Here is a 12,031-nt window from a genome sequence, read left to right on the forward strand (position 1 = left end):
ATGTTACGCAAATATGGCCGGTCTTGAAGCCAAACTCAGCATGTAAATTTGTTGCCTTCCCCCCAGTGTGGGACATGAATCCCAGGGATAAGTCTCCCTGGTGCCAAGGGATTAATACCAAGTACCAGCTGATGATGTAACTAGAAAATGACCTTGAATAAAAGGTTCAACTCGGACCAGCAGAATATCTCTGTCTACATATAATGACAGGAGTTAAAATGTTTTTTCACCTAAATTAAGGGGGAAATGGAAAGGGCAAATGAGTTTATATGTCTATGAGTCCAAAAAAGAGCTGGGAGATTATCAGAGGGGTTGCCCTTATGCACAACTCAGCAGAGTCTTAGAGACAGATAAAGTAGATAGAACCCCAGGTATTGTTTCTTCTGAGGGCTACAGAGACCCACAGGTTTTATGGTCATGGCAGATGGAGTTCAGTGCCATATCAGTTGGCCCTTCTTTGGAGTTTGTGTTTCTGTGTGATGGAGCTGGACTCAGATGTGATCTCTTTTCACAAGCCTTTCCTGTTACTTTACCAGAATTGTAGTTGGTGCTGGGGGTTAATATATACCCAGGGGATCTGAATCTCTGGACTGACCATATGATAGCCAGGCCCTGAGCCTCAACAGACTTCAGCTCCTACACTCTGGTTTATTGGACTTACCCCAGTCAGAAGTTGAAGAAGGTCAACCACCACACCATGGAGTCAAGAGTGCCTACAACTGAAAGCAGGAGAATTGCATCCAGCATCCATGTGGAATCTAAGGCCCCTGTTGACATAGATGTGGAATGGACACAACCAATCCAAGGTTCACAGGATGTAGGAATAGAATATGGATTAGAGTGGACTTACTGATATTCTATTCATGAACTATTGTGATTAGTAATTGAAGAAAATGTGGCATTGTTGTGGAGAAATTGGCCATGGTGGCTGCTGGGTGTGGGGAATGGAATGAAGAGATGAGATGTAGAGGCATTTTGGGGACTTGGAGTTGTCCTGGGTGGTGCTGCGGGGACAATTAGCGGACATTGTAGGCCCTCCCATGGCCCACGGAATGGAACATGGGAGAGTGTGGGCTATGATGTGGACCATTCACCATGAGGTTCAGCGATGCTCAGAGATTTATTCACCAAATGCAATGAACGTGTCATGATGATGGAGGAGAATGTTGCTATGGTGGGAGTAGTGGGGTGAGGGGGGTAGGAGGTATATGGGGACCTCGTATTTTTTTAATGTAATATTAAAAAAATGAATAAAGACCAAAAAAAGTGAAAATATAATAAAGATGCAGAATCAGGATTATAGTAAAAAAAAAAGTGTTTTCTCAACATTATAATATCAACCACGCACACATCAATCCTGCGTGTTCACCTTTCCACCCCGAACATACCCACAATTCCATGGACCATCTGACCCAGTGTATTATATTCGTGGGTGTAGAGCAATACAATGAGCAAGAATTGTTGTACACCGATAATGGAGAGGACACATAGATGTTCTCAAATAGAGGAGAGAGTATCTCTCAAGAGCAAGGCTGGCTCCTAATGGGAGAGGATAGACCAGTTTGTCAAGCCCTCAGCACTGTTGCAAGTATCTATGAATCTTGTCCTTCAAGCAATGAAGCTTGGTTGCCAATGTGGTCCCCAAGGAGAGGGAGAGAGAGAGAAAATAGATGGAAGAGGGTGTAACTGGGGGTAAATGGAAGTGTTCTGTATGATCTTGCAATGGTGGATACAGGCCATGATAAATTTCAACAAAAATTTATAAAAGTGTATGGTCTAAATTGTAAACCATATTGTGTACTACTGAGCATGTTTGGTAGCTATCCAATATTTGTACATCGGTTGTAGCAAATGTAACATCCACATGTAAAAACATCATTGGTGAGGAAGAGGGAGGATTTTGGGTATATGGGAGATACCTATATTCTGTGCATGACTTTACTGTGACCTTAAACTTTTTTGAAGATATAATGAAAAATAAAAGAGGCAAGACACTGAGGAAGAAATGGAAGAGATTGCCTTGCCACTATATATACAAGACAACACCTATTAGAGTGATGAAAGGCAAAACCTTAAAAAAAATTTATAAAATTTTTCATTTTTGTTTTCTTTATATGAGGTCCTCATATATCCCCTCTATATGAGGTCCCCATATACCCCCCACACGCTCACCACACTCCTCCCCCCATAACAACAATCTCCTCCATCATCATGAGGCATTCATTGCATTTGATGAATACATCTCTGAGCACCACTGCACCTCATGGTCAGTGGTCCACACCATAGCGCACACTCCCACATTCCACCCAGTGGGCCATGGGAGGACATACAATGTCTGGTAACTGTCCCTGCAGCACCATCCAGGACAACTCCAAGTCCAAAAATCGCCCCCACATCTCATCTCCTCCCACTTCCTATCCCCAGAAGCCACCATGGCCACTTTCTCCACACCAATGCCATATTTTCTTCGATTACTAATCACAATAGTTCATGAACAGAATATCAGTAAGTTCACTCTAATCCATACTCTATTCCTCCATCCTGTGAACCTTAGAACGGTTGTGTCCACTCCACTTCCATATCAAGAGGGGGCTTAGATTCCACATAGATGCCGGATGCACTTCTCCTCCTTTCAGTTGTAGGCTCCCTTGGCTTCCTGGTGTGGTGGTTGACCTTCTTGACCTTCATGTTAGCTGAGTGGGGTAAGTCCAATAAACCAGAGTACAGGGGTTGCAAGTCTGTTGGGGCTCAGTGCCTGGCTATCAGATGGTCAGTCCAGAGATTCAGGTCCTCTGGGTATACACTAAACCCTAGCACCAACTACAGATCCAGTAAAAGCAACAGGAGAGGCTTGTGGACAAAGAACACATCTGAGGTCAGCTCCATCACACAGAAACACAAACTCCAAAGTAGGGCCATCTGACATGGCACTGAACTCCATCTGCCATTACCATAAAACCTGTGGGTCTCTGTAGCCCTCAGAAGAACCAATACCTGGGGTTCTATCTACTTTATCTGTCTCTGGGACTCTGCTGAGGTGTGCGTAAGGGCAACCCCTCTAATAAGCTCTCAGCTACTTTGGAGCCTCATAGCCATATAAACTCATTTGTCCTTTCTATTTCCCCCTTTTATTCAGGTCAAAAAACCTTTTAACTCCTGATATTTTATGTAGACTGATATATTCTGCTGGTCTGAGTTGACCCTTTTATTCAAGGTCATTTTCTAGTTACATCATCAGCTGGTACTTGGTAGTAATCCCTCGGTGCCAGGAAGGCTCATCCCCAGGAGTCATTTCCCACGCTGGGGGGAAGGCAACACATTTACGTGCTGAGTTTGGCTTTGAGACTGGCCACATTTTAGCAACACGGAGGCTCTCAGGAGGTAACTCTTAGGCCCCCTGCAGCTCTAGGCCTTGTTTTTATTTCAGGTGCACAGGCTTAAGAGCATAGTCATTAGTATCAAGGGCTCATTGTTGGACCTTCCTTCTGTTTTGGTCTTTGCCATTACACTTGGGGGATTGCTGCTGTTCCTTTCAGGACTGTGATAGAGCTCCCCTGGCTAGGAACTCAGCACTCCCTCAGTTGTTTTTAATTGTAACCAGTATGAAAATATCCAAACATTTTTATGTACCCTGGATATATGCCCTAGAAAACTCCCTCCCAAACGTGCATCACCTGTCCATAACATCCCACACCAGTATTCCTACCCTGCCATTGTTGAGCTTCTCTGTGATCCAAAACTTCTTCAAAAATGAAGTCCAATATATTGCCAGGTCCATTAATAGTAAAAAGGAACATAGTGATGAGTGTAAAGGTTAGATATAGAATACATATTAATTTAGAAAAAATAACGTACAAATAAATTGGGGAATCAAAAAATTAAAAAATTCAAAGCTTTGTTTTTGATGCTCTGTTTTCCATCACTGCAATAAGTGTTGCCCTGTATGCAAATTGGCAAGGCAACTTCTTCCATCTTTTCCTCACTGTCCATGTCCTTTCTTTTTCTTTTATTTCCTAATTATTAAGCTTACCTTCACAAAAGCTTTAGCGCACAGTAATTCACACATACAATATACAGTACTCTCACATATCCAACATTAAACCCTTTTCCCTTTCACAGCAATAATTTTTTTTACATATTCATACTATATTTACTGAAACTGATGTACAGATATTGACACAATACTTTCAAACAAGGTAACATTTGGGTTTACATTGTGGTTTATATTTTAGACTATACAATTTTCTAAATTTTTAGTTATCTTATGTTTTACATTATGATTTACATTTTAGCCTATCAGCCCCTATACATTTTTGGTGTAATTTAACATGTCTTATATCCATCCTTGTATAATCTTGTGGAACACTTCTATTGCCCACACAGTTATATTGGTTCCATCTATTCAATACTTCTTTCCCCCTCCCATCAGGACCCACAGTGACAATCAATCTTCACTGCTTGAAGGGCCATGTACGGAGATACTTGCAACAGTGTTGAGGGCTTGACATGCTCAACTGCCCTAATGCATTGGGTGCCACCATTTCTCTCAAGAGATACAATTTCTTCTATTTGAGAACATCAGTCCTCCCCAGGATGTGGGTATAACTTTGCTCTCATTATATGGGCCTCTATCCAATGATATAACCCACTATGGCAAAATGAGCACTCACACACTCCCTAGAAGCCTGTTCTGCATCAGATTATCACCTTTGAGCATCTTAAATAGGTAACTTTCCTTATTATATTTTTGAAAAAGTTTTCTCAGCATTGTATTCTCAACCAAATACTTGACAATCTCCTATGTTCCTATGTTCCCCCACCGTCCTCCTAATTTCTTGGGCAATATTACCCATCCTCCCATTGCTAGCCCCCCTCAAGCCCACAAAGCCCTACCCAAATTTAGCCCTATGTCCCATTTTACCCCTTCCTTGTGCAAATATCTTCAGCTTATATAGATTTCTCCCATGTAGGTGTCAGCTTACATCTTTCCTCTACCCCCCAATATTCTTTAAACCTATCATCCAGTCTCTAGCTCTCTGAGGCAGCTTGGTTTACTTATATCATTGAGATCATGTAGCATTTGTCCTTCAATGCTTGGGTTGTTTCACTCACTATAAGGGTCTCAAGATTCATCCATGTTATCACTTGTGTTTGTAGTGTATTCATTCTTAAAGCTGAGTAGTATTCCATTGTATGGATATACCACATTTTATTTATTTATTTAGCCATTCATCTGTTGGTGGGCATTTGGGTTGATTCTAACTTTTGGCAATAGGAAACAATGCTGCTATGAACATTGGTTTGCATATATCGGTTTGTGTCCTTGTATTCAGTTCTACTGGGTATATACCCAGCAGTGGAATTGCTGGGTCATATGGCAAATCTATAGCTAGTTTTTGAGAAACTGCCAAACTGTCCTCCAGAATGGCTGGATCCTTCTGCATTTCCACCAGCAATGGCTGAGTGTTCCCATTCCTCCACATCCTCTCCAGCACTTGTAGTCCTCAGTGTTTTTGATAGCTGCCAGTCTCATGGGAGTAAGACGATATCTCATTGTAATTTTGATTTGCGTTTCCCTAACATCTAGTGATTTTGAGTATTTTTCATGTGCTTTTTAGCCGTTTGTATTTTTTATTTGGAGAAGTGTCTGTTTAAGTCTTGCCACTTTTTAAGATGGGTAGGTTGTCTTTTTATTTTTTGAGATATAGAAGTTCTTTATATTTGAAGGATAGTAATCTCCAATCATATACATGGTTACCAAATATATTTCCCATTGGGTAGGCTCTCTTTTCATTTTCTTGACAAAGTCCTTTGAGGTGCAAAAGGCTCTAATTTTGAAGAAGTCTCATTTATCTATTTGTTCTTTTGCTGCTCTTGTTTTGGGTGTGAAATTCATGAAGCCATTTCCTATTACAAGGTCCTGTAGATGTTTCCCTACATTGCTTTCTAAGGTCCTTATAGTCTTGGCTCTTATATTTAGGTCTTTGATTCACCTTGAGTTGGTTTTTGTATAAGGTGTGAGTTGGTAATTCCCTTTCAGTGTGTTTGGTGGCCTCGGAATATCATGTGTCTGTATCTATGAGGATCTATGTCAGAATTTTCAAATTGGTTCCATTGATCAGTGTGCCTCTCATTGTGCCAATACCATGCTGTTTTCACTAGTGTACTATGTTTTGAAGTCAGGTAGTGTGATTCCTCCAATTTCATTTTTCTTTTTCAATATATCTTTGGATATTCGTGGCCTCTTTCCTTTCCAAATAAATTTCATAGCTAGTTTTTCTAGTTCTTAAAGAATGCTGTGTTGATTTTTATTGGGATTGTATTGAATGTGTAGATCAGTTTTGGTAGGATAGACATCATACGAATATTTAGCCTTCCTATCCATGAACGGGGAGTATTCTTCCTTTTGTTTAAGTTTTCTTTGGTTTCGTTGAATAGTGTTGTGTAGTTTTCTGTGTATAAATTTTTTACATCTTTAGATAAATTTACTCCTAGGTATTTGATTTTTTTATTTACTATTATAAATGGTATTTTTTTCTTGATTGCCTCCTCACTTTTTTCATTATTGGTGTACAGACATGCTACTGATTTTTGCGCATTGATTTTATAGCCTTCAACATTACTGAACTCATTTATAAGTTCTAGAAGTTTCGTTGTAGACTTCTCAAGGTTTTCTATGTATAGGATCATATCATCTGCAAATAGTAAATTTTGACTTCTTCCTTTCCAATTTGAATGCCTTTTATGTCTGATTCTTGCTTCAATGCTCACCCAAGTACTTCTAACAAATATTAAATAGAAGGGGTGATAATGGTTTCCTTGCCTTGTTCCTGATCTTAAAGGAAAGATTTTCAGATTTCAAAATTGTAAATGATGTTAACTGGAGGTTTTTCATACATATCTTTAATTATGTTCAGAAAGTTTTCCTCTACTCCAAACTTTTGCAGTGTTTTTATTAAGAAATAGTGCTGTATTTTGTCAAATGCTTTTCTGCATCTATAGATATAATCATGTGATTTTTTTCCTTCAATCTGTTTATGTGGTTTTTACATTAATGTATTTTCTTATGGTGACCAATCCTTGCACACCAGGAATGAATTCCACCTGGTCATGGAGTATAATTGATTTATGGTGCTGTTGAATATGATTAGTAAGTATTTTGTTGAGGATTTCCACATCTATGTTCATTAGAGAGATTGGTCTGTAATTTTCCTTTCCTGTGGTGTCTTTGTTTGGTTTTCATATTAGGGAAATTTGGCATCATAGTACGAGTTATGCAATGTTCTTCTGTTTCAAATTTTTGGAAGATTTTCAGCAAGATTCGTGTTAGTTCTTTATGGAAAGTTTGGTAGAATTCACCTGTGAAGCCATTTGGCCCAGGGCTCTTAGTTGAGAGGTTTTTAATGACTGATTCTATCTCTTTACTTGTGATTAGTTTGCTGAGATCATCAATTTCTTCTTTCATCAATATAGGCTGGTTATGTATTTCTAGAAATTTATCTATTTCCTCTGAATTGTCATTTTTGTTAGAATATAGTTTTTCAAAGTATCCTCTTATGATAGTCTTTATTTCTGTGGGGCCAGTGGTGATATCTCCTTTGTTATTTCTTATTGTGTGTATTTGCATCTTCTCTCTTTTTTTCTTTGTTAGTCTAGCTAAGGGTTGGTCAATTTTATTGATCTTCTCAAAGACCCATCTCTTGGTTTTGTTTATCGTTTCAAGTGCTTTCTTATTTTCTATTTCACTTAGTTCTGCTCTTATCTTTGTTATTTCCTTCTTTCTTCTTCCGGCGGGGTTACTTTGTTGTTTTTTTTTCTAATTCCTCCAAATGTGCAGTTCGTTCCTCAATTTTCCCTCTTTCTTCTTTTTTGATGTATGAATTTATGGTTATAAGTTTCCCTCTCAGTACTGATTTTGCTGCATCCCATAAGTTTTGGTATGTTGTGTTATAATTTTCATTAGTTTCAAGGTAGTTATTAATTTCTTTTGAGATTTCCTCTTTGACCCACTGTATTTCAAAGAGTGTGCTGTTTAATTTCCATATCTTGGTGTGAAACCTGGGCCTCTGGCCCTTGCAGATTTTCAGCTTGATAGTGGTGTATTAAAGTCCCCCACTATAATTGTAGAGACATCTATTCCTACCCTTAGTTTCTCCAGTGTTTGCCTCAGATATTTGGAGGTACCCTTGTTAGGAGCATAAATGTTTATAACTGTTGTTTCTTTGTGAATGGTTATCCCTTTCACTAATATGTAGTGTCCATATTTGTCTTTCACAATTGTTTCGCCTTTAAAGTCTGTTTTTTTCTGATATTAACATAGTTACTCCTGCCCATTTTTGGTTATTATTTGCTTGTAAGATTCTTTTCCAGCCATTCATTTTGAACCTCCTTGAATCCCTGGGTCTAGATGTTTTTCATGTAGACAACATATAGATGTATCATACTTTCTTATCCAATTTTCCAGTCTGAGTCTCTGGACAGGTGGGTTTAATTTATTGACATTCAGTGTTATCACTTTCAAGGAATTATTTATATTAGACATTTTTTCTTTGGATTTGTATTTGTTATATTTTGTTTTTTTTTTTTTTTGTCTTTTTAATTGTTCTTACACTCTCCTCCAACTCTGTCTCTCCTGTTTTTTTCTTTCCTCCTATAGAATTTCCTTTAGTTTTTCTTGAAGGGCAGGATTCTTGTTGGCATACTTTATTACTTTCTGTTTATCTGTGAATATTTGAACTCTCTATCATATTTGATTGTTAGTTTAGCTGGAAAGAGTATTCTTTTTTGGAAATTTTTTTTCATTTAGTACCTTGACTATGTCATACCACTGCCTTCTTGCCTCTATGGTTTCAGATGAGAAATCAGCATTCAATCTTATGAAGCCTCCTTTGTATGTGTGTTTTTTTTCTCTTGCTGCTTTTAGAATTTTCTCTTTGTCTTGAGCATTGGATAATTTGACAAGTATATGTCTTTGGGTAGGCCTGTTGGGATTTATGCTATTTAGGGTGCATTGTGCTTCCTGGATGTGGATGTTCATCTCCCTCACTAGGTTTGGGAAGTTTTTATCCATTATTTCCTCCAACACCCCTTCTGTTCCCTTTCCCTTCTCTTCTTTTTCTGGGATGCCTATAATGCATATGTTTTCACATTTTGCATTGTCATTCAGGTCCCAAAGTCCGTGTTGAATTTTTTTTCTCTTTTTATCTATCAATTCTACTAACTTTGATTTCAGATGTACTGTCTTCCACATCACTAGTTCCTCTCCCTCTTCAAATGTGCTGTTATTTGCTGAGAGTGTATTTTTTATTTCTTGGATTATACTGTTCCTTCCCATCATATCCGTTGTCCTTTTTTTTTTTTCATGATTGCAATTTCTTCTGCATGCTCTCCAAGTGTTTTCTTCATATTCTTATCTCTTACTTCACCTCATTAAATTGGCCCCTATTAAATGTTTTGAGAGTTTTATTTACTTGTTTGATGTTCTGCTCTTCTTCCTAATTTTAATTTGTTCACTGGATTGGGTCATGTTTTCCTGATTATTGGTTTGGTTTGTAGTTTCTTGTTGCTGTCTGGTCATCATTTTATCTTGTTGGTTTGATTAACTTCTTTGTCTAGTCTCAGGGATAACTAGTTGTTTTTGCGTGTGTGTTAAGTCTTCTCTTTGCCACTTTGTTCTTCTTATTCTATTTCCTTGCTCTTGGCTAAGTTCACTTGAAGGAAAATATTAGGGCAAGTGAAAACAAAACAAGTAAGAAAAGAAAAAAGTAGAATAGTAGTATTGATAGTAAATGTTAGCAGAAGAACCATGTGAGAGCTAGGAGAATGGGTATTAGACTCATGTAAGCTCTGTAGAGTTAGAACAATAAGAAAAATGGAGTATCTATAATGAGACAGTAAACTGAATATGGGGAGAAATATAGTATGAATTAAAAGACCAGTGTGGTCAGGAACGTGGGAAAGACAAAGGAAAAGACAGTAATATAGAGAGTGAATAAAAGACAAAACCACACAAAGGTTTTAGAAATGAAAATTGATGGCTAAATTAAGAGCAGTGGAATGTAAGAGAAACACTAAATGACGGAGGATAAAAAGATGTAGAGGAAAGGGGTTAGCATTGGTAGCCAAAATCAGTACACACAGAAAAGAGGAAATCAAGGATGAGGAAACACAGCAAATGTGAATCAATTCCTGCCACACCTAATATAAAAAAAGAAGAGAAAGGAAAAAAGGGGGGAAAGGGGGGAAAGCTGGGGTGGAAATGCAAGCTAGAAAAACAGAAAGATGAAGAAAAAGAAGAAGAAGAGGAGGAGGAGGGGGAAAGGGCTGTGGGGGTATAAAGAGGAAGGAAAAAATAAACCAATAAAAAATACCAAAATTTCAAGCAAGGAATCCTTTCTGCATTTAAATAAAATGCTTAGGAGTCTGACATTCCCCCTTTCTCCCTTTCTCCCTTCCCTCTCTCCTAGGGCAGCAGGGAAGTTGTGTGAGGTGTCCAGTAGGAGATTCAAGTGGGTCCTTGGTGTACCAAATCACCAGAGAAAACAATGTGTCTTAATTTCCATAGAGAGAGTGCCCCCACCTCAGCAGGAACCCCAAATATGCTAATGGGAGTTTTCAAAACACATCTTAGAGTCTATCTCCCTTAGGTGTGCTACAAGAGGGCTAGTTGATTTTCTGACTCCACCTTCTTCCAGACCAAGTTTCCTAACCCAGCATTTTTAGGTAAATAGGGCTTTCTCAGCAGATTGTCCTCTCCTTTCTTCCCCAGCATTCCCTAAGCCAGCTGGTATGCTCCTCCAAGTTCAAAAAAAAAAAAGGGGGGGGAGGCAGGACCTGAAAATTGAACCCGCACTCATTTTGCCCCTCTGCACCTCCCACCCAAACCCTCCAACTCACAGAGTCAGTCCAAAACTGAAGGGCTAGTGTATTCTTTTACTGCAGGGAGCTCTGGATTTGGGAGTGGGAAGTCTGGGATATTGCAGACTTAGGGTATGTAGGTCTGTGGAACATCAGCTGTGGTGGCTTAGCGGTCATGGACCTCGAGACCATGCTTCTGGGGAACACAGAAGCCACCACACTACTGACAGTCCAGGGAATGCCTAAGGGGGAAGAGTCCCACCTCTCCACAACTTCCGACCTCGGTGCTAGAAACCTACAATTCTACCTTAGCAAGCATGATTTCTGTCTCTCCAAATCAATGTCCAAACACCTCCTGCCTTGCAAGTTTCCAAAACAGCCCACTGCAGCAAGTTTCCAACCCTACTCAGCCACTCTTCTGAGGGCGCAATCATGAAGTGCATTCACTCAGATGCCATCTTGCCCCACCCATCAGCTATCATCTTTTAATATCTCCATTTTTTCACCCCAGCTTGTCCTTAAAGGGAAAGTACATCTGCCTCATTATCTAATAAAAGATGAAGAAATGCACATGCTAGCTGTTCTTTAATCCTCCCCTGGTTAGCCATGTATATCACTCTGGTTGCTTAGATACTCCCAACAGTGAACTCAGACACTTGTTCTTGCTGGATTTCGGAAGTATCGGGTCTCAAACCTAATGCCAGGTTGCCTAAGTTTGTTTTTGCATTACTTTTTTCCTCTGGATAGTAACGCTAGGAAGCATTTCTACCAACTGCAAGGCACAAGGCAGAAAGTACAGTGAACAGAATGCAGCACATATGGAGAATATGTTGGAAAACCCAGTAACACCCATGCTCACTGACTCCAGGAACTCAGACTGGGTGAAAGCAGCTTCAAATGAGCCTCTACAAACCCTTCACACACCTTCCATCCTGTGCAAAACACCTGGTCATTCTGGGAGAGGTGTGAAGATAAGTCAGCCTGGTTGTTGTCCACAGCCACATGCTAAGGCCAAGAAGGCAATCCTTAGTATTGTCTTAAAGTTCTTGAGAATTCCAGGGGTGCCATACTAAAGGAACTTGTCCCACGGCTGCTGGAAATCCTGGTGTGCCTGTGCTCCAAGTCACTTTACAGGATGGGAAAGACAGAAAACCCACAGCATGGGCTCAGGGCT

The sequence above is a fragment of the Dasypus novemcinctus genome, chromosome 20, assembly GCF_030445035.2.
Source record: "Dasypus novemcinctus isolate mDasNov1 chromosome 20, mDasNov1.1.hap2, whole genome shotgun sequence".
Lineage (NCBI taxonomy): Eukaryota > Metazoa > Chordata > Mammalia > Cingulata > Dasypodidae > Dasypus > Dasypus novemcinctus.